General features: G+C 37.7%; 1 protein-coding gene across 3 annotated transcripts in view; it reads left to right on the top strand.

Annotated features, from left to right (window-relative positions):
• Positions 1 to 21940: 21940 nt before the first annotated feature.
• The window catches only part of CAB39L (calcium binding protein 39 like), a 94130-nt gene continuing 88357 nt past the window's right edge, over positions 21941 to 27713 (top strand). Inside the window, exon 1 of one of the 3 annotated variants that reach the window (XM_032294620.1) lies at positions 21941 to 21961. The gene's annotated coding sequence lies outside the window, so the exon portion shown is untranslated. Of the gene's footprint in view, positions 21962 to 25324; positions 25913 to 27713 lie in introns of those variants that run through there. The other 2 variants (XM_032294621.1, XM_032294619.1) reach the window with 2 other exon arrangements.

Genomic DNA, 27713 nt, shown 5'->3' with positions numbered 1-27713 from the left:
ATCAACTTAAAAACAAACTTTCAGGCATCTTTGAGGTAAACCATTTAATTTCTAGGATTTAGAAATATATATTCAAAATATGTGGTTATAATCATTGACTTGTATGTCTTTGCTGTGCTTTTTACTTAACTTTTGTGGCAGACAATTGATTGTCTATGTAAAAGTAATACCAGGCCAGGCATGGTGGCTCATGCCTGTAATCCCAGCACTTTGGGAGGCCGAGGTGGGTGGATCACCTGAGGTCGGCAGTTCAAGGCCAGCCTGGCCAATGTGGGGAAACCCTGTCTCTACTAAAAATACAAAATTAGCCAGGCATGGTGTAGTCCCAGCTGCTTGGGAGGCTGAGGCAGGAGAATCACTTGAACCCAGGAGGTGGAGGTTGTGGTGAGCCAAGATGGTGCCATTGCACTCCACCTGGGCAACAAGAATGAAATTATGTCTCAAAAAAAAAGTTATACCAAACCTTCTACTTTCCTGCCTTCTTTTTATGACTGAGGCAGAAACTACCAGATACTCATTTTTCTAGGCTTTTTTGCACTTAGGGGGTAACTGTTGTATCGTATAAAGGCCAAAGACAAACAGTAGTTTATTGGAGAGCTCCCTGAACAATGTTTTTTTCCCCGAGAAAAGAGAAGTTATGTGAAGAAGTTCCCCCTTTCCCTCCCTGTTTCTTTCCTTCCTTATTTGGATATTATAAATGAGACTCTGCCTGGAATTGCCAAGCCACTACAGCAGCCAGCCTCCAAGATGGCCCGCACCACCTCCTGGTATTTGTACCCTGTGGATTCATTCTTCTTCCATACTGTGCCAAGACTGGTCTATGTGACCAATAAAAAACAGCAGAATGTTAATTTTAAGATTAGATTATTAAAGATAATAATAATCTAATCTTTCCTTTTTCACCACACTTTTGCTGATCACTTGCTCTAGGAGAACCTAGCCAAGTGAGCATCTCTATGGATGGCCCAAACAGCAAAGAACCAAAGCTGCTAGCCAGTAGCCAGCAGTGTTCTTCCAGCTCCAGTCAAACTTCATGATGATTGCGTCCCTGCCTGAAGCTGACATTTGAGTCAGAACCATTTAGCTAACTACCCCTGGATTCCTGACTCTCAGAAACGATGTGAGATAATCAATCTTAAGTTATGTGTTTTAAGCTTCCAAGTTTTGGATGATTGTTACGCAGTAGGCAACTAATTTGATACTGGCACTAGAGGTTGATTGATGCAGTAAACTGACTTTGTGTCCCCACAAAATTCCTATGTTGAACCTTAATCCCTAATGAGATGATATTTGGACATGGGGCCTTTGGGAGGTGATTAAATCATGAGGGTGTAGCTGTCACGAATAAGATTAGTGTCCTTGTAAGAGCCCTGAGAGAGCTTGTTTCACCTTCTGCTATGTGAGAATACAGTGAAAAGATGGCCATTTGTGAACCAGGAAGTGGGCCCTTACTGGACACTGATCTGCTGGCACCTTCATCTTGGGCTTCCCAACCTCCAAAACTATCAGAAATAAATTTATATTGTTTATAAGCCATCCATGTATGTATGTTATTCTGATATAGCAGTTCAAATGAAGTAAGACAGGTGATGTCAACAATTTTTTTTTTTTTCTAAGCTAAGGTCTCTCTATTTTCCAGGCTGGAGTGCAGTGATGCTTTCACAGCTCACTGCAGACTTGACCACCTGGGTTCAAGCAATCTTCCCATCTCAGTCTCCCTAGTAGCTGGGACTACAGATGCATGCCACCACACTCAACTACAACTAATTCTTTTACTTCTTATAGAGATGTGATCTTACTATGCAGAGTGGTCTCAAACTCCTGGGCTTAAGTGATCCTCCTGCCTTGGCCTCCCAAAGTGCTGGGATTGCTTTGGGAGTAATGTCATATGAGCCACGGTGCCCAGCAACAAATATTTTAAGTGGGCATGGCTTTGGAACTTTGTAGTGGATAGACATTGAAGACACTGTTAGTGTAAACCTATAGTATCTTGAAAAAACTGTAGACTTATGTCCTTTGGTGAGGTTGCCAGGAAGGGCTTAAAGGAAAGTGGAGAGAATCTTGTTAGAAACTGGAGGAAAGGGGATCCTTCTAATGTGGTAGCATAAGCTTTATAAAGCAACACTCACTTGCAGTGATGTAGAAACTAGAATACGCGTAATGAACTGGGTGCTATAGCTAAGAAGATTTCCAACTAGACTTGAAGGTGCCACCTGATTTATGCTTAAAGAGTGAGAGGAGAAAGTATGCTAAAGAAAGGACTGATAAAGCTGAAGGAGCTGGGACTCGGTGGTTTTCATCATGTCAGCCTCTCCAAACAGTAAATGATGCTAACATTAAGAAATGGCTTCTTCCAAGTGAAAGGGAGAAATAGTAATTTTCCTCAACCTTCATAAGTTTGTGGTTGGGATGGGCTCCTGCAGCAAAAAACAGATGAACAAGAGAAAAACAAGCACATTTAGTAATGCTGCAGTGCAGTTCACACGAGAGAAAAGTAACTCAAGAGTGACTTAGAATGATTTAGAGTCCCAGCTTATAGAAGATCAATAAAGAGCAATAAATTTTAGAGATATGACAGGACAAAGGAAAGCAGTTTTAGCCTTCCAAAGTCAGGAGAATGTGGGCAGATAAATTTACAGGAAAACTAACAGAAGAAAGTCTGTTCAGATTGCCCTGTCACCGTCTCTAAGCTGATAAAGGTTGTTGTAATGAAGAATTGAACATCTAGCCTCTCTTTAGGCAGGAACAGCGGTTCAGGTTTGAAAGACCATTTGTTTTTGTAAATCTCTGTCCTGCTTTTAGGCAAACAGGGAAGACAGAGAGCTCCTATGCATCTTAATTGCCTTTAGCTAAAAAAAAAACAATTATTTTAAAGAAGCATATTTTAGGGTGAAATATTCTGGTTTCTTTCTTGAGCAAGGATCAGATCCAAGGCTTTGTCAGAAAAACTAAGGACAAAGCTGAGAGTGTGGCTGTAGAATGTTTGTTAATATTTAAGAAAGATCTAAATTTCTGCCTCAGAGTACTTTTCAGTCACATAAAACGGCCTCTAAAGAATGACTAATGATGTGACTGACAGATCCATTCAATCAAACAAGAGGGCTTCCAAGAAACTTATAGGGATGGTCCTTATCCGGCAGCCATTTCAGCAGAATCTCAAGGTAGATGAGGGTTTATCTGAAAAAGATTTGTGCATGTGGCTTTTGTTTAATGGAAAGAACCCCAGTGAGATTCCTAGGAGACCCACAAAGCTTTAAGAGAAATGTATTTTAAGGATCACCACTAGCTTGGATTAAAGGGGACAGAGAATACAAAATGAAAAGATGCCTTTGGACCCCCAAACTTCCACACGCAGGAAGCATGATGAGAAAACTACTCAGCAGAAAGCAAATGTTACATTTCATGAAAAAGAAAGAATGACTCAGAGGGCTGAACCTGGAAGATGGATCCCAGAGCTCTCTGAGGGAGTTCCATTGACACCATGTGGAGGGGAGGACTTGGTACTGCTGAGTGGTGGTGAAAATACTGCACTCAACAAGTCGCCTCTGGAACCACTCCTGCGGGTGAGGGGAGGAACACCTTGTGACTGATGCATGGGGTGTGAGCCCAGGCTCCTAAGGTGGTCTCCACTAGCTCAGATGGAAAAGGGGGATATTAGTTCATGCTCAAGGGGGATGAATGTCCCAACTTTCCTCTTGTTCCCCATGTAGGGAAAGAGGTTGGGGTGCCTCCTCTGATAGCCAGACAGGGCTGGAAGTCTAGGCTTTCCACTTGGTTTTTACTGGTGGAGGTGGGGTGGAGTTTCACTTTTTTCTCTGGTGTTTGTCTGGAGTTATTTATTGCCTCAAACTTTTCTGTCCTGCTGCCCTTTTGATGTTCCTTTGGCTAGAGAAAGCAGTCTTTTTTGGGCGGTGGGCAGAGAGGGGAGGAAGTTTCTTTGCACTTGGTGTTCCTGGGTTGCTATATTATTTTTGCCTTCTGTATCCAAAATGGAATATAGAAGGCAAAAATAAGAAATTTTTTTTCTGCTTTGTAGTTCTACTTAATGATTCTTGACCTTATATGCAGCTATCTTTCAAATTCTCATAATTCCAACAGTACTACTGATGCTTAGCATTTCTAATAAAGTTATGTTTTTTGCTGATAAAAAGAAATATAATGTACATGGTTTTTAGTTTTACTTAGAAGAATAAAGAAAAATATGTCTGCTCCATCTTCCCAGAAGCCCCTACTTGCATTTTATTGTCCAGGACTAAGTCATACTGACACCTTTAGCTGTCATCCCAGCTACTCGGGAGGCTGAGGCAAGAGCCTGGAAAATTGAGCTTTTATACTGTTTGGCAAAGTGATGAAATAAACAGCATTTTGTTAGGAAAGAAGTGGAGAACAGATATTGGAAGGCAATTAGCTGTTCCTAATACATTGGCAAAATATATAACTAAAACTGCAAAATACTGATAAACCAGTAGAGGATTTGATTTGGGAAACATAAGATGAAAAAGTCAACAAGGTGAGGATAAATGGAGTTGTATCATTAAAGTATATTTTTCAGAACTGAATTTATTTACATAGAGAAATATGGCAAGATACTTAAATCTATATGCTACCCTACTTGTCAGTTCGTTGGGGCCTCCTTTTCTTCTTGACAATGCTATAGAAATATTAATAAAATATTGTACATTAAAGAGTATTAAAATAATTGACCTTTCAAAGGTATCTGAATGGATGCCTGCAACTTCCTTAAAGTTGTCATCCTGTAATCTAAAGTTAATGTGTTTAATATTTCTTATTTTATGATGGTTGTGATTGAATAATATATTTAAAAACTGGACAAATTGAAACATAGAATGGATTTAATTAATTTTGTTTATGTTTATTAATTCTTTTGACTTTAGTACTGAGATTACTCTCCTTGGCCCTGGATTTAAGAGATAGCTTGCTCTTTTGCAATGGTGGCATTCTTCTCTATGATACGGAATAAAAGAAGGAAAAAAATAGTTTGAGCTCTTTGTTCAGATTTAATTGGGGTTGAGGAGGGGAAGGTCATAAAATCCCCAGTTAAAGTTTTATAGATTCACCATCTCTTGCAAAGTATGAATCAATTAGAATAAAACAAAGTTTGGGTTTTTTTGGTGAAAAAAAAAAATAAAGTTTTTTTTTTTTTTTCACAAAAATTGTACAAGTTATTTTTCACAGAAGTTGTTGTTGTTTTGCCAATTGACAGTACAAAAGCTGAATCTGAAAACTGTGATTCAAGCACTATAGATTTTACATTTTGAATTTCATTACTTCTCTTCTTCTTCTTCATTCTCTTCTTTGCCTTCTTCACCTTCTTCTCCTCCTCCTCCTTCTTTGCCTTCGTCTTCTCCTCTTCCTACTTCTCCTCCTCCTTATTCTCCTCCCTCTCCTCCTTAGGGAAGAAGTGGAGAACGGCCTCACCTCCACTGACACCATGTGGAGGGGAGGCCTTGGTACTGCTGAGTGGTATTGAAAGTCCTGCACGCAACAAGTCAGCTCTGGCACCACTCCTGCAGGCGGGGGGAGGAGCACCTGTGACTGATGCATGGAGTGCAAGTCTGAGATCCTAAGGTGGTCTTCATTAGCACAAATGGGGAAGGGGGTTATTAGTTCATGCTCAAGGGGGATGAATGCACTTCAGTGATCCTCCCACCTCAGCCTTCTGAGTAGCCGGGACCACCACATCCAGTTAACTTTTTGTATTTTTAGTAGAGATGGGGTTTCACCGTGTTGGCCAGGCTGGTCTCAAACTCCCAACCTCAAGTGATCCACCCACCTTGGCCTCCCAAAGTGCTGGGATTAAAGACATGAGCCACCATGCCCAGCAAGACCACATTTTTTTTAAATGCCTACTTACAGAGAAACAAAGCTGCTTCTTTTTAAACAACAAATTTTCCACTTATAAATGCTCTTGTACAAAACTTGTTACAGAAAATTATAAAGAAGAAAAAAGTAATCTGTAATCTTACTACCCAGAGAAAATTACTGTTAAAATTTTGTTGTATTTCCTTCTAGTCTTTTATCTATATAAAATTATGCATGTCTCTGTATACACACACACACACACACACACACACATAAGTTGTATATATATATTTTCGTAATTTTAAAATGAATTCGAAGTATATTAGTCCTATTTCTTGATTTTTAACATATTTTATTATATGAGTATGGCACTTAAAATATTTTTATATCTCTATAATATTCTAAGATGGTGGCATAACACAATTTATTCAGCTATTTCCCTTTTGTAGATATTCTTGGCTTTCTTTTGTAAATAACGTTGCAATAACATCATTAAATATCTAGCCATCTCTGACTATTTTCTCAGGATAGCTTTTTAGTAGAATTAGTATGTTAAAAAGCATGAATATTCTGGCAAATTGTTTTCTAGAAAGGTTCCTGGGGTTTTGTTCTATTCAGTCGTATGCGAGATTCTGTCTCATTACATTCTTCTAGTTCTTATTTAATTTTAAAAACTGTTGCTGTCTCTCTTGAAAATAATGATTCTGTTTCTTACAACAGTTATGCTTCTTTTTACTAAGGCAAATCTTTCATATGCAGTTTTGACTCTATCCCAATGGAGAAAATGTTAATCTTTTAGTAGTTAGCATTAAGAATTGTATAGAAAATGCAGAATTTGTTTGGAAGAAATGCATGGATAATTCATTTGTGATGAATGTTGAATCCACAAAGGATTTGTTCATGTATTGGGAAACAGTTGTTAAATTGCCTTTTAAGGAGGTACGTCCTGGCCATTGGAAGAGTCTCTTTTGTTGCGGTTTAGGATGAGTTCAGAATACATATTTGGCATTAGAAGCTGAGATAGAGTTTAAATTTTCTGTTTATAAAAGAGAAGAAAAATTTGAAAGGCACAGGAAAAATCCAGGGAATAAGAACTCTGGAGGAATGCTATGTTGTGTATTGTGACACTTCACTATGACCTCACAAAAACTTACGAAAGCCAAAAAATAGTTGGTGTATCTGGATTTCTTATAGAAGCCAGTGAAGAGACTGAGTATTGGTTGAAATGGGACCAAAACATGTTGGGCCAGGCGTACAGGGAACAGCTTTTTACCTCTCTCCAGCCTTCTTCCTTTGACAACAAATACATGTACCCTCCCTGTCCACCACTCTACCTAAAAACTTCCCTATGGGTTTCCCTTTTAGCCACAGTTTTCTTTTCTCCCATTTTTCTACCTCTCTTTCTTACCCCTTTTCTACTTTCATTCCCGTCTTTTAATTTGTGATAGAAGTATTTTCCTGTATTGGGATATTGTTCCTTTTTCTGTCTCACTATATCCAAATCCTAGTACTTTTTAAAATGCATTTAAATTCCCATTTCTCAGGTATTTGCTAACAAGTCTTCAGGAAATATGTTGTTAGAAGAATTTATAAAGTCTATGATTTTTGTACCATAAAAAAGTCTCATTTCTTTCACGTACTCCTTTTCTTTCCTTGCTTAGATTAGTAATCTCTATATTTTATGTTATGATACTTGGTCCCTTGCTTATTCCTTCTTCCTTCTGTACTTTCTTCAAAATTTTGTATTCAGGTATCATTATTTTATATAGATAACTAAGGTTTTTGTTTGTTTATTTGTTTGTTTGTTTCACAAAAGTTGTACAACCTCCTTGAAGACAAATCTTTTATTACCAACTTCTTTTGGGTTCCTTGGAGAACCTGATACCACACTAGGCTTCTGAAAACACCAATCAAGAGTTGCTTAATGCAGGGGTCCCTAACCCCTGAGCTGCAGACCTGTACCTGTCTGTGTCCTGTTAGGAAAGGGGCAGCACAGCAGGAGGTGAGTGGCTGGCCTGCGAACATTACCACTTGATTTCCGCCTCCTGTCAGATCACTGGAGTCATTGGTGTCACTGGAGTCTCATAGAGAGCACAAACCCTGCTGTGAACTGTGCACGTGAGGGATCTAGGCTACAGGCTCCTCATGAGAATCGAATGCCTGATGATCTGATGTGCAACAGTTTCATCCTGAAACCATCTCCTCCATCCCAACCCTGCACCTCCAGGTCCTTAGAAGAATTGCTTTTCACAAAACCAGCCTCTGGTGCCAAAAAGGTTGGGTACTGCTGGCCTAATGTAATTGAGTAATAGTGGAGAATTAGTGAGATTCGGCCCTCAAATCACACTGGGTATCCAGTGCATAGCCAAAGGCCGTAATGTGCAGTTAATTTGAAAATTAGTTGCATGTGTAAATTTTCAGAATTATTGATAACATTGTATTGAAAACTGGCAGCTTTTGCATGTTTACCAGCTGTGAAAAACCAAAATATTTAAAATGAAAAATATGCTTATTATTAAAAGTAATTGTGGTTTTTGCCATTTTTTAAAATGGCAAAAGTACATTTTATTTATCTGCATTATTAGAATAATATCAAATAATCACTTCATAACTTTTTTCCAAGGAGAATTAACATTGTGTTTTTAAGTTCTGATTTTTTATGTTATCAGTGACTAATTTTAAAATAGATTATAAGATAGCAAAAAGCAAAACAAAACACTAAAACCACTACCCTCGCCTACCTAAATGTCTATATAGAGAGAAGTGGTTAAACAAATTGGTACAGCACTGTTAAGGAACCCCATTTTGTGCTGAACCCCTATCAACTCCAGTGGGGATCGCACAAGTTTCTAGAGGTCAAAAGACCCAGAGCCAGCAAAGAAGACAGATGGTTTTTGGAGGGATTTACATACAGGGGAGAGAGTCTGGTGGCAGTGGGCTGGGCAAGAGAGCTAACTGCTTGCAACAGGCTTGCAGTTACACAGCATTTTCACTTAACGCCTTCTCCCTAACAACCTACACCTGGTAACCTTCATTTAACCCAAAACAAAGGACCTTGATCTCCTGTACACCTTGTATTCTGTGAGCCACGCTGGAGGCTCAAATGTTCCTCATAGATAAGGAATGGATCTCCGCATTATCCCAGATTCATTAGCTCGGAACTATGAACCACATTCAGGGCCATCCTCGGGATATGCTTAAGTCAAGTTATTGCTGCTAAGTGCATCTACTATGCAACCATGCAGTACTTTAAAAAGAGGAAATAGAGCCACCAAATGTAAATAAATTCAAGATCTACTATAAATAAATAAAATAAATTATAACACAGTGTGTATAATATTATCTCATTTTAAAAATTATCTTGATGTGTATTCAAACAAATACGTATATCTATATATGCCTGGAAAAAGGGTCTAGAAGGATAGCACTAACTTTTGAATAGTGCTTAACCTTGAGGACTGGAATTAAAGAACAGGGAGACAGGGGATTTTCTTTTTTCTTTTTTTTCCTTGAGATAGTCTCTCTCTGTCACCCAGGCTGGAGTGCAGTGGTGCAATGTTGGCTCATTGCAACCTCCGCCTCCCAAGCTCAAGCAATTCTCCCACCTCAACCTCCTGAGTATCTGGCATTACAAGCATGTGTCACCACGCCTGGCTAATTTTTTGTATTTTTGGTAGAGACAGGGTCTCACTATGTTGCTCAGGCTGGTCTCAAACTCCTGGACTCAAGCAATCCTCCAGCCTCAGCCTCCCAAAGTGCTGGGATTATAGACACAAGTCACCACACCAGGCTGGGATTTTAAAACAGTAGGGAAGCATAGAAAATAAAAAATATTTTTAATTGATGCAATTTAAAATTAAAAGGTAAAAAGACATTTTTATAATCAGTATAGCTAGAACAGTATGCTGGTTTGTATGTTATTTGTAAAATAAGATGCCATTCTGTGGTTACATTTATTAAAGGTATTTTTTCCGTGATTAATTAGTTATTAAAGGATTATAATCAATCCTCCTATGTTAGATCATGTTTTATAAGTCTTCAGATTTGTGATAAAATATGTTTTATAAATGGAATCCACTATAATTACTGGGTGAATTCCATAGAGATTTTCCATTCAGTAAATTACCTGAACATGTTATATTGCAAATGCTGTATGTTTGTTTGCTGTAAATGGCTTTGTTTGACTCTGAAAATTGTCATCTTAAGTACTTTCATTATTAACAAGCTTTATAACCCTGTAGAGAGAGATACTTTGAGACTAGTTTCTCTTGACATTTTAAACCAAGTTATTTATAGCTCAAGGTTTTCTGTCACTTCACTCAGCCTGCTTCTTTCTTTGTCCCTTCTTTCTGTGTTCTCTTCAGATCCTATTTTTCTTCTTGGCTCCAGAGCACCAGCTTACAAGCTGTACCTTTAAAGATTTATAACAGAAATAATATGATTTTCCAACATAAAATTCTTGTATAGTTCTGATTACAGTAATTTGTAGAAAAGTGAAAATTTGTAAAAACTTGGAAAACTGGAGTATGACACACCTCATAAAAAGAGAATGTGCATCAGTTTTCAACAGTGTGGAAATTGTTCTTTTACTAAAAGATATCTTGTGTTCTTAATTGACTCAAGCAAGAACTTTTCATAAAAGTATCAATTGTGGAGAAAGTAGAACATATATCCAGCAAAGAAGGACAGGGAAATATGAGAATTATTAGTCTCACCATCTGCCTGTGCTTATGGCAATAAGCCCATTTTGTTGTTATGATTCTACCTCTATATTGGATCTTGGGGCTCCAAGATCTGTTTCTTAACTTCATCCTTTGTTATTCCTTAAATTGGGCAGTTGGTGGAAAACCATAGCATGTACAGTATTTCACTTAGTGTTGTTATATTGTTTAGATATAAGTGGAATTGTGTGAATGTAGTGAAATTTTAACTGTTAAACTTAGGATTTAGTGTACATGAGTCACACCTTTTAGCTTTTCTTCTGTATTAATGTATGTGTGTGCGTGTGTGTGTGTGTGTGTGTGTGTGTGTGTGTGTGTTTAATTTAAATAGAGAGAGGGTCTCTTTATGTTGCCTAGGCTGGTCTCAAACTCCTGGGCTCAAGGAACCCTGCTTCCTGCCAAAGTGCTTAGGATTACAGGCATGAGCCATCATGCCTGGCCACATGTGGGTTTTCTGATAAGACCAATTTTTACGCTTCTCACACATTCTCTTACTCTACCTTTGTTCTCTTCAGATGATGGTGAGTCCTGCTTTTCTGAGAAAATTGAAGTAAACATGTGCTTCCTAACTTCATTCGTTTTTACCTGGGCAGTCTCTACTCATGCTTTCTCTTCCTTCTCATTTTAGAAAACTATGTATTATTCTACTTATGTTCTTGATTCTTTCCATTGTGAGCTCAAAAATCATGCCCCATTAATTACCCCCTTCTCATCTTTTACCTTCCATCTGTCCCACTCAATCTACCAAGAGTTCAAGGTTTTTTTTTTTTTTTTTTTTTTTTTTAAGGGAAAAAAAAACCTCTTTTATTAATGCCTTCAAGCTGTCCTATTCTTTACATCCAACACTTGGAAACAGTAATATATGTTCATTTTTCTATGACTTCATCCCTAACCTCTTGTAATCCTAATTTAGCCCTAACCATTGTTGTATCAGGTACTACTAAGTCTCCAATCTTCCATATGCTGTTCTAGGCATGGCATGGCAGTTGGGCTATGTATGCTACCTGGATCAGAGGCAGTGTAACCAGTTTTCCTGAAGGGCTGGCCTGGAATCCTTGCCTGCTTCACACTTTGCTATTCCGCTGTCTACTCTGTTGGTCCCTGCCTGTCTTTGGTCTCGCTGACTACCAGTCTATGTCTTTAGGAATTTAGGGAATATGGATTCTTAAAAGTCCCTTTCTCTGCGCCAAGTGGGTCTCTAAAGGCCCCTTTCCTGCTAGTACCTTTGTAAGACTTGAAAGTGGGACTTAGAAATTAGACTACAGGGTTAGGTAGTAAGTACTTTTCAATGCTTCTTTTTCTTGAAGGTCTCTTTTTTTGGTCATACAATAGCATACGTTTCAGTTTCTCCTCTCCGTCTCTAACCACTGTTTCATTAGTTGCCTTTTTTTTTTTTTTTTTTTGAGACAGGGTCTCACTGTGCTGCCCAGGCTGTAGTGCAGTGGTGTGATCTCAATTCACTGCAACCTCTGCTCCAGGGCTCAAACGATCCTCCTACCTCAGCCTCCCAAGTAGCTGGGACCACAGGAGTGCACCACCATACCCAAATAATTTTTGTATATATTTTTCGGTAGAGGTGGTGGTCTTGCCATGTTGTCCAGGCTGGTCTTGGACTTCTGGGCTCAAGTGATCCGCCTCCCAGCATGCTGACATTATAGGGGTGAGCTGCCACACCCAGCCAGTTGCCATTTTCTACCAACACCTGTAGATATTTCCTGAAGTTTTGTCCTTGGCAAAACTTTTGTCCTTGGCAAAGTTCTTTTTGGACTCCCTCATACTGCAGTGGCAGGATGGGTAACCCCCAGATACATTGTTCCAGCCTGTCTTCTCTCAAAGTTCTAGTTCAGCTGCCTGTGGGCATTTATATCCAGAAGTCTCGCAGGCATCTCAGACTTGTTATATATCAAGCAACTGGCTATTTCATAAAATTATTTTTCTTCATGTGGTTCTTTTATGATTTAAAGGTATAACTGGCTTACTCTCACATAGGCATGGGTATACATTGTGTTCTTGACTTGTCTCTCAATTACTATTCACATTTTTTCAGTTGCCAAACCTACTCCTCCTTATACTCTTACAGGCCTTTTATTCCCACTGCCTGGTTACTCTCACTGTCATCCTAGACTACTGAGTTACCTTTAATTTCATCACCTACTGTTTCTTTGCCCTTTTGATTCTTCTTAATATACTGCTAAATTCACATTCATTACAGAAAGTTCTGATCACATCGTGGCTCCCTTTTGTCCACAAATTAATTAGCTTATTAGCCTAGCACTCAGTCTTTCTGTAATCTGACCCCAAACTGCATTTCTAGTTTTTTATACTGTTATCAATCACATAGCATTTGCTTCTGGCATACTAAATTTTTGTTTCTTACTTCTATTTTTTTTTTAGATGGGGTCTTGCTATGTTGCCCAGGCTGGTCTCGAACTCATGGGCTCAAGCAATCCACCTGCCTCAGCCTCCCATAAGTGCTGGGAATACAGACATGAACTACTGGACCTGGCCTTAACAACTGTTATATATTTAAATAAAAATAAATATGTTAATTAAACAACTCTAAAACCAATAAAGTAAAACTGATATTAATTTAATTCAACATATAGCACTAAATTGCAGAGGTAGCACTTAATTATAGAATTATATATTTGCATATTTAGTATTTTACATATTAGAGTCTTGATTTTTTTTGGGGGGGGGGATCATGACAAACCAGGTTTTGTGCCATTGTTTTTAGTGTTGACAATTAACTCTTTTTTAACCACTAATGTTTTAATTTAATGGACTAGTCAATTCAATAATGTGCCTTAAAAAGTTCATTAGCTATAACACTTACTGCTAGTGATTGTTATAGTACAAGTATACCAAGATGGATTCAAAGCCTTATAACACTCAATAATGTAAATATGACTGCTTAGGTGGAGGAAGTAACTTGGAATTCTGTATAGTTAAGCTACCAAAGCTACCAAATATAAGTGATAGATAATTTTCTTACCACTTTTTTTATTCAGATAACTGTAGAATGATTGCCTGTTTAGCATGCCATGATGCCATTTGACTGTAACTTGAGATATATACATCATTTACATTTTTTCTTCCTCTGTGATTTTCTTAATAGTTGAGACAACTCTGTTGAACTACATCATTTATAGGTTAAGTCTCTATTTAAAAAAATTGAAGTCTCATTTTGTGAAATTCTTTCAATTGTGAACTAACAATGTAAAATAGAAGTTTTGTTTTTATAACAGGTAAAATAATTACATTTTAACTTTAGGACTCCTTAATGACAGTCATATGCTGACCAATACATTAGTTAACGGCAAAGAATTCTTTAAACTTCATTCAGTGATTTTATTGTTAGTAATTTTGGTACTATTATTTTGAATCTATATTAGTTATATTGGAAGATTAGGCAAATACATCATTATGTTACTGTGTTTTTAGAACAAAGATTTGTGGTGTAAGTGAAAGTGAATATAGAGTTAAAATAAAGAAGTAGAGTTAAAATTCTGTAATGATAGATTAGAATTTAAAATCAAATACAAACTATTTTTCAGAATGACTTTTTTTCAATTAAGCTGTTGTCTTTTTAATTTTCAAATTTTTAAAATTTTTAGGGTACATAGTCGGTGTATATATTTATGAGATACATGAGATATTTTGATATAGGCATGTAATGTATAATAATCACCTCAGGGTAAATAGGGTATCCGTCACCTCAAGCATTCATTAATCTGTGTTTAGAACATTCCAATTGTACTCCCTCAATTATTCTAAAATGTATAACAAATTATTTCTAACTGTAGTCACCCTGTTGTGCCATCAAATACTAGATCTTATTCATTGTATCAAATTATATTTTTATACTCATCCCCATTTCCCTGCTTCCTGCCACCGTCATTCTCCTCTCTATCTCTGTGTGTTCAATTGTTTAAGTTTTTAGCTCCCACAAATGAGTGAGAACATGTGAAATTTGTCTTTCTGTGCCTGGCTTATTTCACTTAACATAATGTCCTCCAGTTCTATCCATGGTGTTTCTGCAGGATTTCACTCTTTTTTATAGATGAATAGTATTCCATTGAGTATATGTACAACATTTTTTCTTTCTCTCTCTCTCCCTCCCTCTCTCTCTCTCTCTCTCTCTCTCTCTCTCTCTCTCTCTCTCTCTCTCTCTCTCTCTCTCTTTTACAGGGTCTTGCTCTGTCACAGAGGCTGGAGTGCAGTGGTACAATCATGTGCCACCAAGTCTGTCTAATTTTGATGTTTTGTAGAGATAAGGTCTTGCTGTGTTATTCAGACTGGTCTTGAATATCTCTGCTCAAGCAGTCCTCCTACCTCAGCCTGCCAAAGTGCTCGATTACAGGTGTGAGCCACCGTGCCTGGCCCAGATGACCAGATGATTCTTGTACCTTAATGTTCTTTTCTTTCAGACTGAAGAACTCCCTTTAGCATTTCTTGTAGGACAGGTCTGGGTTGATGAAATCCCACAGCTTTTGTTTGTCTAGGAATGTCTTTATTGCTCCTTCATGTCTGAAGGATATTTTCACTGATACAATATTTCAGGATAAAAGGTTTTTTTTTTTTCTTTTATGCCTTTAAATATGTCTTGCTTCTCTTTCCTGGCCTGTAATATTTCCATTGAGAAATCTGTTGCCAGATATGTTGGAGCTCCTTTATATGTCATTCTTTTCTTTTCTCTTGCTGATTTTAGGATTCTTTCTTTATCCTTGACCTTTCATTGTTTGAATATTAAACGTTCCAAGGTAGTTTTTTGGGGGGTTAAATCTGCTTAGTGTTCTGTAACTTTCTTGTACTTGAATATTGATATCTTTCTCTAGGTTTGGGAAGTTCTCTGCTATCTCTTTGAATAAACTCTCTACCCTGATCTCTCTCTCTACCTCTTTAAGGACAATAACTCTTAGATTTGCCATTTTGAGGCTATTTTCTTATTTATTTATTTTATTTCATTTATTTATTTATTTTATTTTACTTTAGGTGCATACTATATCTGGCATTTCTCCCCATGTTATCCCTCCCCACCCTCCCCACTCCCCACTGTCCCTCTCCCACCCCCCGTCAACTGCCCCCAGTGTGTGATGCTGCTCTCCCTGAGTCCGCATGTTCTCATTGTTCAACACCCACCTATGAGTGAGAACATATGGGGTTTGGCTTTCTGTTCTTTGTCAGTTTGCTAAGAATGATGGTTTCCAGATTCACCCAAGTCCCTGCAAAGGACATGAACTCATTGCTTTTTATGGCTGCATAGTATTCCGTGGTATATATGTACCACATTTTCTTTGTCCAGTCTAACATTGATGAGCATTTGGGTTTGTTCCAGGTCTTTGCTATTGTACACAGGGCTGCAATGAACATACGTGTGCAGGTGTCTTTATAGTAGAACGATTTATAGTTCTTTGGGTATATACCCAGTAATGGGATTGCTGGGTCAAATGGAACTTCTATTTGTAGATCCTTCAGAAATCGCGACACTGTCTTCCACAATGGTTGAACTAATTTACACTCCCACCAACTGTGTAACAGTGTTCCTATTTCTCCACATCCTCTCCAGCATCTGTTGTCTTCAGATTTTTTAATGCTCACCATTCTAACTGGCATGAGATGGTATCCCAATGTGGTTTTGATTTGTATCTCTCTAATGAACAGTGACGATGAGCATTTTTTCATACGTTCCCTGGCCTCGTATATGTCTTCTTTTGAAAAGTGTCTGTTCATGTCCTTCGCCCACTTTTGAATGGGGTTGTTTGTTTTTTTCTTGTATATCTGTTTTAGTTCTTTGTAGATGCTGGATATTAGCCCTTTGTCAGATGGGTAGATTGCAAAAATTTTTTTCCCATTCTGTTGGTTGCCAGTTTGCTCTAATGATGGTTTCTTTTGCTGTACAGAAGCTCTGAATTTTAATTAGATCCGATTTGTCTATCTTGGCTTTTATTGCCATTGCTTTTGATGTTTTAATCATGAAGTCCTTGCCTATGCCTATGTCCTGGATGGTTTTGCCTACGTTTTCTTCTAGTGTTTTTATGGTGTTAGGTTTTATGTTTAAATCTTTAATCCATCTGGAGTCAATTTTAGTGTAAGGTGACAGGAAGGGGTCCAGTTTCTGCTTTCTGCACATTGCTATCCAGTTTTCCCAACACCATTTATTAAATATGGAGTCCTTTCGCCATTGCTTGTTTTTGTCAGATTTGTCAAAGATCAGTTGGTTGTAGATGTGTGGTGTTGCTTCTGGAGCCTCTGTTCTGTTCCGTTGGTCTATGTCTATGTTTTGCAAATAGAGACAATTTGATTTCCTCCTTTCCTAATTGAATAACCTTTATTTCTTTCTCTTACCCGATTGCTCTGGCTAGAACTTCCAATACTATGTTGAATAGGAGTGTGAGAGAGGGCATGCTTGTCTAGTGCCTGATTTCAAAGGGAATTCTTCCAGCTTTTGCGTGTTCAGTATGATATTGGCTGTAGGTTTGTCATATATAGCTTTTATCATTTTATGATATGTTCTGTCAATACCTAGTTTATTGAGTTTTTAGCATGTAGGGCTGTTGAATTTTATCAAAGGACTTCTCTGCATCTATTGAAATAATCATGTGCTTTTTGTCTTTGGTTTCATTTATGTGATGGATTACATTTATGGATTTGCATATGTTGAACCAGCCTTGCATCCCTGGGATGAAGCCTACTTGGTCATGATGGATAAGCTTCTTGATGTGCTGTTGCAATCTGTTTGCCAGTGTTTTATTGAAGATTTTTGCATCGATGTTCATCATGGCTATTGGCCTGAAGTTTTCTTTTTTAGTTGAGTCTCTGCCTCATTTGGTATCAGGATGATGTTGGTCTCATAAAATGACTTAGAGAGGATTCCCTCCTTTTGTATTGTTTGATACCACTTCAGAAGGAATGGAACCAGCTCCTCTTTGTACGTCTGGTAGAATTCGGCTGTGAACCCATCTGGACCTGGACTTCTTTTGGTTGATAGTCTATTGATTGCTGCCTCTACTTCAGCCCTTGTTATTGGTCTCTTCAGGGTTTCATCTTCCTCCTGGTTTAGTCTTGGTAGAATATAAGTGTCTAGGAATTTATCCATTTCTTCCTGGTTTACTGGTTTATGTGAGTAGAGCTGTTTGTAGTAATGTCTGATGGTAGTTTGTATTTCTGTGGGATCGGTGGTGATATCCCCTTTATCGTTTTTTATTGCATCTATTTGATTCTTCTCCCTTTTTTTTATTAATCTGGCAAGTGGTCTATTTTGTTGATCTTTTCAAAAAACGAGCTCTTGGATTTATTGATTTTTTGAAGTTTTTTGTGTCTCTCCTTCAGTTCTGCTCTGATCTTAGTTATTTCTTGTCTTCTGCTAGCTTTCGAGTTTTTTTCATCTTGCTCCTCTAGCTCTTTCAATTTTGATGATAGGGTGTCAATTTTAGACCTATCTTCTCTTCTCTGGTGGGCATTTATTGCTATAAATTTCCCTCTCGACACTGCTTTAAAGGTGTCCCAGAGATTCTGGTAAGTTGTGTCTTCATTCTGGTTGGTTTTGAAAAACATCTTTATTTCTGCCCTCATTTCATTGTTCATCCAGTTGACACTCAGAGGCAAGTTGTTCAGTTTCTAAGTGGTTGTGCGGGTTTGAGTGTGTTTCTTGATCCTGAGTTCTAGTCTGATTGCGCTATGGTCTGATAGACTGTTTATTATGATTTCTGTTCTTTTGCATTTGCTGAGGAGTGATTTGCTTCCAATGATATGTTCAATTTTAGAGTAAGTGCAATGTGGTGCTAAGAAAAATGTATATTCTGTGGATTTGGGGTAGAGTGTTCTGTATATGTCTATTAAGTCTGCTTGGTCCAGCTCTGCATTCAAGTCCTGGATATGCTTGTTAATTTTCTGTCTTGTTGATCTGTCTAATATTGACAGTGGGGTGTTGAAGTCTCCCAGTATTATTGTGTGGGAGTCTAAATCTTGTTTTAGGTTGTTAAGAACTTGCTTTATGTATCTGGGTGCTCCTGTGTTGGGGGCATATATATTTAGGATAGTTAGCTCTTCCTGTTGGATTGATCATTTTACCATTATGTAGTGTCCTTCTTTGTCTCTTTCTATCTTTGTTGGTTTGAAGTCCATTTTATCAGAGACTACAATTGTGACCCCTGCTTTTGTTCTCCATTTGCTTGGTAAATCTTCTTCCATCCTTTATTTTAAGTCTATGTGTGTTTTTGTATGTGAGATGGGTTTCCTGAATACAGCACACCAATGGGTTCCGACTTTTTATCCAGTTTGCCAGTCTGTGTCTTTTGATTGGGGTGTTTAGGCCATTTACATTCAATGTTAATATTGTTATATGTGAATTTGATCCTGCCGTTTTGTTACTGGCTGGTTTTCTTTCCTGTTAGTTGACTCATTTTCTTCATTGCCTTTTTGGTCTTTGCCGACTGGTTTGCTTTTGCAGTGACTGGTACTTGTTCCTTTCCGTGCTTAGTGTTTCTTTCAGGAGCTCTTGTAGGGCAGGTCTCAATAATTGCTTGTCTGTAAAGGATTTTATTTCTCCTTCACTTACGAAGCTTAGTTTGGCTGGAAATGAGATTCTGGGTTGAAAGTTCTTTTCTTTAAGGATGTTGAATATTGGCCCCCCCCTCCTCTGGCTTTTAAGATTTCTGCCAAGAGATCTGCTGTGAATCTGATTGGCTTCCCTCAGTGGGTGACCTGAGCTTTCTCTCTGCTGCCTGTGGCATTTTTTCCTTCATTTCAACCCTGGTGAATCTGACAATTATGTGCCTTGGGATTGCTCTTCTTGAGGAGTATCTTTGTGGAGTTCTCTGTATTTCTTTAATTTGAATGTTGGACTGCCTTGCTAGGCTTGGGAAGTTCTCCTGGATAATATCCTGGAGCATATTTTCCAGCTTGGATTCATTCTCCCATCATATTCAGGTACACCGATCAAGCATAGATTAGGTCTTTTCACATAATCCCATATTTCTTGGAGGCTTTGTTCACTTCTTTTCACTCTTTTTTCTCTTGTCTTGCCTTCTCTTTTTATTTCATTGAGTTGATCTTCAATCTCTGATATCCTTTCTTCTGCTTGATCAATTCAGCTATTAAAACTTGTGTTTGCTTCACGTAGTTCTCATGCTGTGTTTTTCAACTCCATCAAGTCGTTTATGTTATTCTCTAAGCTGGTTATTCTAGTTAGCATTGTCTAACCCTTTTTCAAGGTTTTTGGTTTCTTTGCATTGAGTTAGAACATGTTCCTTTAGCTCAGAAAAGTTTGTTATTATCCACCTGCTGAAGCCTGTTTCTGTCAATTCGTCGCACTCCTCGGTCAAGTTGTGATCCTTGTTGTTGAGGAATTGTGATCCCTTGAAGGAGAAGAGGTGTTCTTTTCTTTGATGGTTTCATCTTTTTTGTGCTGTTTTTTTCCCATCTTTGTGGATTTACCTGTCTGTGGTGTCAGGGGGCTGCTTGATGAGGTCGCTTGTCTGCCTGTAGAGGAGCTGCTGGGTTTCTAGGGACCCCTTGAGGTTACTAGGGAAGCTTCCTGTGTCTTTTTGTTTATACTGGGAGATTAGGCTCGCCTCTTCCGCTGACCTGTAGGCGCTGCTGGGTTGTCAAGAACACTGTCCCGTTGCTACGTAGGCTTCCTGTGTTTTTTGTTAAAACATGCAGCCCAGTCTCACCCCTCTAGTGGTGGGTTGTGCCCTTCCTCCACTGGGCTTGATCTCAGACTGTGGCACTGGCTTCACAACCCACTAGAATCAGAGCTTCAGCCCTCTGGGGTTTGTGGTGGAGGGTAGGGACCCATCCAGCTACACCCGGCTGTATCCCCCTTTCAGCTTCCTCTCTCTCTGGTCTTTGGGTAGGGGCCCGCCCAGCTGCTCCTGCTTATAGCTCCCTCTCTCTCTGGGGTGGGGGGAGGGGGCAATAGCTCAGTCTGCAGGCTCTTATTCAACTCTGCACTTGTAATTCCCTGTGCTTGACTGGCAGAGATCCCCTGTTCTGTGTATTGCTGAGGCTTTGGGGGAAGTGCTGTATCTGGACCGGAGTGCCAGAGAGGGAGCCTCCAACTCCCTGGTCAGATGTACTTTCTGGGTGAAGCAGCACCCCTCCCCACCTCAGTCTGCCCTGTTTGCTCACCATTGGACCAGACCCATTGAAATGCACCTGGGACCTCAGTTGGAGCTAGGAGATCCCTGGATTTCTGCATCTCTCTCGCTGGGTGTTGTATGCTGGAATTGTGTCTGATTGACCATCTTGGATCTGTAATCCAGATCTCTGGATTTCTGCGTCTCTCTCACTGAGTGTTGTACACCAGAGTTGTGTCTATTGGGCCATCTTGGAGAGTCCCCTTGAGGCTCTTTTCTAGAGTGGGCAGGCTACATTAGTGTTATTCTTTTTTCTTTTGACTGCTCTGTGTATTTTAGATAGCCTGTCTTCAAGCTCACTCTTCCTACTGCTTGATCAATTCTGCTTTTGAGAAACTCTGATGCATTTTTTAGTTTTTCAGTTAAATTTTTCTGCTTCAGAATTTCTGCTTGATTCTTAATTATTTCAGTCTCTTTGTTATATTATCTGATAGCTTTCTGAATTCCTTCTATATGTTATCTTGAATTTCTTTGAGCTTCCTTAAAACAGCTATTTTGAATTCTCTGAAAAGTTGCATATCTCTGTCATTCCAGAATTGGTCACTGATTCCTTATGTAGTTGGTTTGGTGAGGTCATGTTTTCCTGGATGGTCTTGATGCTTCTGGATGTTTGTCAGTATCTAGGCATTGAAGAGTTAGGTATTTATTCTAATCTTCACACTCTGGGCTTTTTTGTACTTGTCCTTTTTTTGATTTTTTTCTCAGACCTCTCAAGGATGAATGGATCTGTCCTTGAGAAGGGTTTCCAAATACTCAAAGGGAATTAATTAAGTTTTGTGATCTAAGTCTTTGGTCACTCAGAACCCAGTAATGTTGTGACTTGCAGACTTGAGAAGATATCGCTTTGGTGGTCTTGGGTAAGATCCAGGAGAATTCCCTGGATTACCAGACAGTCTCTTGTTCTCTTCCTTTACGTTCCCTCAAACAAAGAGAGTCTTTTCTCCTTGCTGAGCTGCATACAGTTGGGGGAGGGGTGGTGCAAGCCCTCTTGTGACCACCATTGCTAGGACTATGCTGGGTCAATACTGGGTCACACCTGAAGCCAGCACAGTCCTGGGTTATGCCCAAGGCCTGTAAGAACTATTTCTTGGCTACTACTATTGTTTATTCAAGGCCCAAAGACTATATGTAGTATATATAGTATACATTAGGTTCTTTTAAGTTTCCCCATAGTTCAGGGATTCTCTGTTCATTTTTGTTTTTATTTTTAATTTATTTTTTATTGTACTTTATGTTCTGGGATACATGTGCAGATCATGCAGGATTGTTGCATAGGTATATACATGGCAAGGTGGTTTACTGCCTCCATCCCCTCATCACATATATCTGGCATCTCTCCCCATGTTGTCTCTCCCCAACCTCCCCACCCCCCACTCTCTCTCCCCTAGCCCCCCCCCCAACTGACCCCAGTGTGTGATGCTCCCCTCCCTGTGTCCATGTGTCCTCATTGTTCAACACCCACCTATGAGTGAGAACATGTGGTGTTTGGTTTTCTGTTCTTGTGTCAGTTTGCTGAGAATGATGGCCAGATTCATCCATGTCCCTACAAAGCACCCAAACTCATCGTTTTTTATGGCTGCATAGTATTCCATGATATATATGTGCCACATTTTCCTTGTCCAGTCTATCATCGATGGGCATCCGGGTTGGTTCCAGGTCTTTGCTATTGTAAACAGTGCCACAATGAGCATTTATTTATTTATAATCATTTATAATAGAACGATTTATAATCCTTTGGGTATATATCCAGTAATAGGATTGCTGGATCAAATGGAATTTCTATTTGTAACTCCTTGAGGAATCGCCACACTGTCTTCTACAATGATTGAACTAATTTACACTCCCACCAACAGTGTAAAAGTGTTCCTATTTCTCCATATCCTCTCCAGCATCTGTTGTCTTCAGATTTTTTAATGCTTGCAATTTTAACTGGTGTGAGATGGTAACTCAATGTGGTTGTGATTTGCATTTTTCTAATGACCAGTGATGAGCACTTTTTTATATGTTGGCCTTTTTTATATTGTTGGCCTCATATATGTCTTCTTTTGAAAAGTGTCTGTTCATATCCTTTGCCCACTTTTGAATGAGTTTGTTTTTTTTCTTGTAAATTTGTTTCAGTTCTTTGTAGATTCTGGATATTAACCCTTTGTCAGATGGGTAGATTGTAAAACTTTTTTCCCAACATGTTGGTTGCCGGTTCACTCTAATAATTGTTTCTTTTGCTGTACAGAAGCTCTAGAGTTTAATTAGATCCCATTTGTCTATTTTGGCTTTTGTTGCCAATGCTTTTGGTGGTTTAGTCATGAAGTCCTTGCCTATGCCTATGTCCTGAATGGTTTTGCCAAGGTTTTCTTCTAGGGTTTTTATGGTGTTAGGTCCTATGTTTAAGTCTTTAATCCATCTGGAGTTAATTTACAGTTTAATTTTTTTTAAACTTTTTTTCTCTCAATGCTTTATTTTAGTAAGTTCTGTCACTGTGTCTTCAACTTTACTAATCATTTCTTCTGCACTGTACAGTCTGCCGTTCATCTCATTTGGTGTTAATTTTCATTACAGAGTTTATAGGGGTTTTTTTGTACATTTGTTTTTTTGTTTAAAGATCTTAGTTGGCCTTATTTGTAATTCTAGAGTTGGGCAACACTTCATTCCATAAAACAGAATAAGCATTTTCTCAGAAATTGTAGTTTTAATTTTTAGAAATTTGATCTGGGTCTTTTTCATATCTGCCATGTCTCTCCTTAGCATTCTTATCTTTCTAATACCTCTTTAATGTATGAAAGAGATTTTTAATAGTTGTTTTAATGTGTTTGTATACTAATTCTATTATTTGTGTCATTTCAGAATCTGTTTCTAATGATTATCTCCTTATTATGTATTATATTTTCCTCTGCTTCTTTGCACGCCTGGCGATTTTTGACTGGATGCCACACATTGTGAATTTTACATTGTTGTGTGCTAGATTTTTTAAAAATTATATAAATATTTTTAAATTTTACTCTGGCTTGCAGTTATTTGGAAATAATTTGGTCCTTTCAAGGCTTACTTTTGATCTCTATGAGGCGGAACCAGAACAACCTTTAATATAAAACTACTTTGGTTCTGCTACTGAGGCAATATCCTTCTGAATACTCAACACAATTTACTGTATATTGTAAGATTTCTTCACTCTTGCTGTTGGAAACGTGGAATGGTATTTAGTAGGAATTAAATATACAATCATAGATAATCATAGTAATTTTATGTTTTAAATTTCTTGACTTGACTTTGTACCTTTGAATCCATTGTAGATTGATATAGAGTCTCCCAATTTTAAATTAACCTTGCAGTTACCCTAAGAACCACTTTTATAAATTAAATTTTTTAAATTATACTGCAGCTCTTAGAGTATAACCCAAGATACTAGGCACTTCATACCCTGAGTGATTTAGAATTATTTCCATCTAATATCTCTTTAAAAAGAAGAAATAAAACTCTAAATAAAGTATAAAACTACTAATTGAAAGACTAATATCTAGTCATCTTTGATACCTATTTCATAGGCACTAAGAAATAACCAAATAACTGTATAATATAGTTAAGTTTTAAGTCTACTTTAAATGAACCAGATCAAGCCATCTATATTTTAAGGCTGAATTTTACTGACTTATTTTTCTTAAGGTGTATAAACAACTATTTATAGATATTTACCTTTCACTTTACTTAAGCTTATATTCTTAGAGAGATTTTAATTCTGTGGAGAATAAGAATGTGTTACTTAATAATAGGTCTAATAACTACTTTTGTTCCTTCTGTGCTTGGGAGATCCATCAGTAGAAGAAGGGCCCAAGACTTTTGATTGGGAACATAGTGGGAGGTGGAGAACCTAAAGTGGTTTGGGCTAAGAAGCTGGAACAGAACTCTAAAGCAGGATCTGACTAGCATCCTACAGAGCCAGCACCTATTCCAAGCTGCATACATTGCCTCCTAATTCCAAAGAATCCTACAAATGCTATATAAGCCTGCCAACCACCAGCCCACTCAGCTTTCCACCTAATTCCTCATCCCTAAACCTTAAACAGAGTTTCATAATTTTGTTATTTTACTCTATAATTATATATGTATAATAACTTTAATAATTTTTTGTTGCCTTTAGCCTTTGTAATTCTTATAAGAGGTATTATGCATTCTGACCAATAAAGCTTGAGGGGAAAAAACCTTCTTTTCAACTGCAATAATTACATTTGGTTTGCACATACATGATTAAGCTGCTCTAGCTATTGTTTTTGGTGTCAATATTTTTCTGTGTTCTTTATAACTTTCCCTTTTATAACTGCAAATTTTGGTCCAAGTTTTAAAATATACCATATTAAGAAATACATTAGGTTTTCATAAAATCACACTATTAAAATTAAATTATAAATATTCTAAAATCTTCCCTGCTTTTTAAATCTTAAGATTAAATTTCTAATACAGGTACTTATGTGTTTACTTGCTCCACTTTCTTATAATTGGGAATAGCATCTTCCCTGAGGAGCTAGCATATTAACAGGTGAATCTGTTATTATTACTATCAACAGGCTTTTTTTTTTTTTAAGAACTTTTATTTCCATTTTTAAACAAGATAGTCAAGCCAGTTAAATCAGTTGACAAAACCCCGTGCACGAACAAGTATAAGACTTAAGGCAGAAAAACGTAATGAGAAAAAATTGTGTTTATCTCTAGATTTTTTTCTTTTTTGGCTCAAGAGTTTATTTTGCCTCAGCTTTACAGGCATTCTTGTGACGTTACAGGACTGGGGAGGGAGGAAGTAAAAGAGGGAGCTGTGACTGCAGTACGTATCTGAAAGCAAGTGTTAAAGAGAGAGAGGAGGACGCATAAGCAAGCTGGTTTGACCAGAAACAGAACTGCCTGTGACAGATTAAGAGACAAGCAAGGCTTGGAATCTGAGAGCAAGCAAAGAGAGTGGAAATTTACAGCTGCTCTATGTGAGTGTTCAAGTGATCATTTTCTGGTAACGTTTTCCGGTGGTAACTGTTACTCTTCAAAGAGAGAGACAGAAAGTCAAGACAGAATTGTGGAAACTCTTTTCTCTGCCACACTTGGTAATAGGAGGCAACCTCTATTAAATGGACGATAAAGCCTACTTCATCTAAAGTGCTTTGAGCTCAAGAAAGAGCTGTCTTCAGCACCTCACCATGTGTCTACGTTTTGTTGCTTAGACAAGCCAAGTCATTTCTGTAACATTTGGTAAGTATGAACAAAGTTATCCATACTGGTTTATAGAAATGGAACAAATACGGCAAACTTTAATTTTAATTGAGGTTCTGTAGTTATTACTTATCTATTCATTATAAACCATGCTGTTACCTTGTTTCTTTGTGCATAATGAATTGCTATTACTAGGAGAGGTTTAAAAAACTACAAAACAATACTTCTCTGTTGCCTAAGGCACTTGAACTATTATCAACTATTCTGTGTCCATGGAATATCTTATTTTGGAAATGGGTTTTTATTTACAAAGAGTTTCCAAAAATAGTGGCAGTACAGTATACCATTTTTCATGTTTCTCTTTCAACTGCATGAAAATTCAAAAGTTACCTCTTTCTGTCTCTTGTTAATAAATTTTAAATTATCACTGTGATGTTTTGTATTATAAACTATAGCATTCTCTTATAATTTAAATAAAAATGTTGATACTACTAATTAAAATGATATGTAATTTAAATGTTGACTGCTTATGTTAGACCCAATAAGTGACACCTGAGTTTTCTTACTTTATGTAAAATGAATGAATGCATTTGGATTTCTAAGTAAGGAATAAAGCAGTTATTTTGTTCTCACAATTTATACTAAGCTTTCCTCTCATATAATCTTATTCGTTGAAGAGCAATTATAACCTGATGTGTGTGTGTGTGTGTGTGTGTGTGTGTGTGTGTGTGTGTTTGTATAAGCAATAGAGCAAGGAAAAAATAAACTCTTAAAATATCTATTCACATTCCAATAAAACCTTCTTTGTATAATCTTAAAACAGGAGAGTGTATACTAATTATATACATCTTTTTAAAGGCATGGATGGAGGCATGTAATCATTCTTCTGTAGGAGGGAGGAAGTGTATGTTGTTAACTGTGAAACTGAGTCACTGCATGAAGATGCACCACTCTAAGCAGAGTTTCTAATCTACCCTCTGCTAGCCTCAAGCAATATATATGTCTTTAGTTATCAACTCAAGTGAGTCCTTTAAGGCAAAACAACAGAAATGAAAACTTCTGCAGAGTATTAGTAAACATATTAAAAGGGCTTGTACCCTAGATAGACTATAAAATGGCTGTACTTTCTCTAACATTTCCTCTACGTGTACAGAAGCCTGCAGAACAGGTTTTGTTTTGTGGGATTTTGTGGGTTTTTATTTTATTTTTTTAGACTGTTGACCTATGTATAAGAAACAGCTCAGCTGGTCTGTGGAAACCTTTTCTGGGCTAGTGAGTATCTTACACTTAAAAGTAAGTATCAGAGAGATAATATCACAAACTTACTTTTACTTTTTAAATAGATTTTCCCATGCTCAGTCCTTCTTAGACTGATGGAAAATTACTTGCCTACAGCTTCACACTTTGCAGAATAATTTTTTATTCTAAACTAGTCATTCACTGGTGTTACCTTAGTGATGTACCATTTCCTAAGCCCGTAGGAATGTAAATATAGAAATAAAGAATAATGCATTCCCAATTTACAAATGCTTTGTATTTCAGAAGTTTACTTGTGAGTGGATTGTTGGAAATTTAGAACCAATGTTCCCTGGAAAACAGTTTATCAAGTGACTGTTGGGTGTTTATCACAGTCTAAGAGTATATTTTACTCACACTATAGAAAAACCATTGCTACCTTGAAAAACATAAGCAAGTCAATTCCAATGGTGAAACTAAGTATAAAATACTGATGTTGGATAAGATATTATTTTTATTTATTCTAAATGTTAATGCTTGAAGAAAAGCAAGGTTAATAGGTGGATAGTTATTTGGAAGGATGCTTATGGGTTTTTTGGGTACT

Source organism: Sapajus apella, unplaced genomic scaffold (genome assembly GCF_009761245.1).
Source record: "Sapajus apella isolate SASKATOON/1434 unplaced genomic scaffold, GSC_monkey_1.0 scaffold32, whole genome shotgun sequence".
NCBI lineage: Eukaryota > Metazoa > Chordata > Mammalia > Primates > Cebidae > Sapajus > Sapajus apella.
This window is presented reverse-complemented; position numbering and strand designations above follow the sequence as displayed.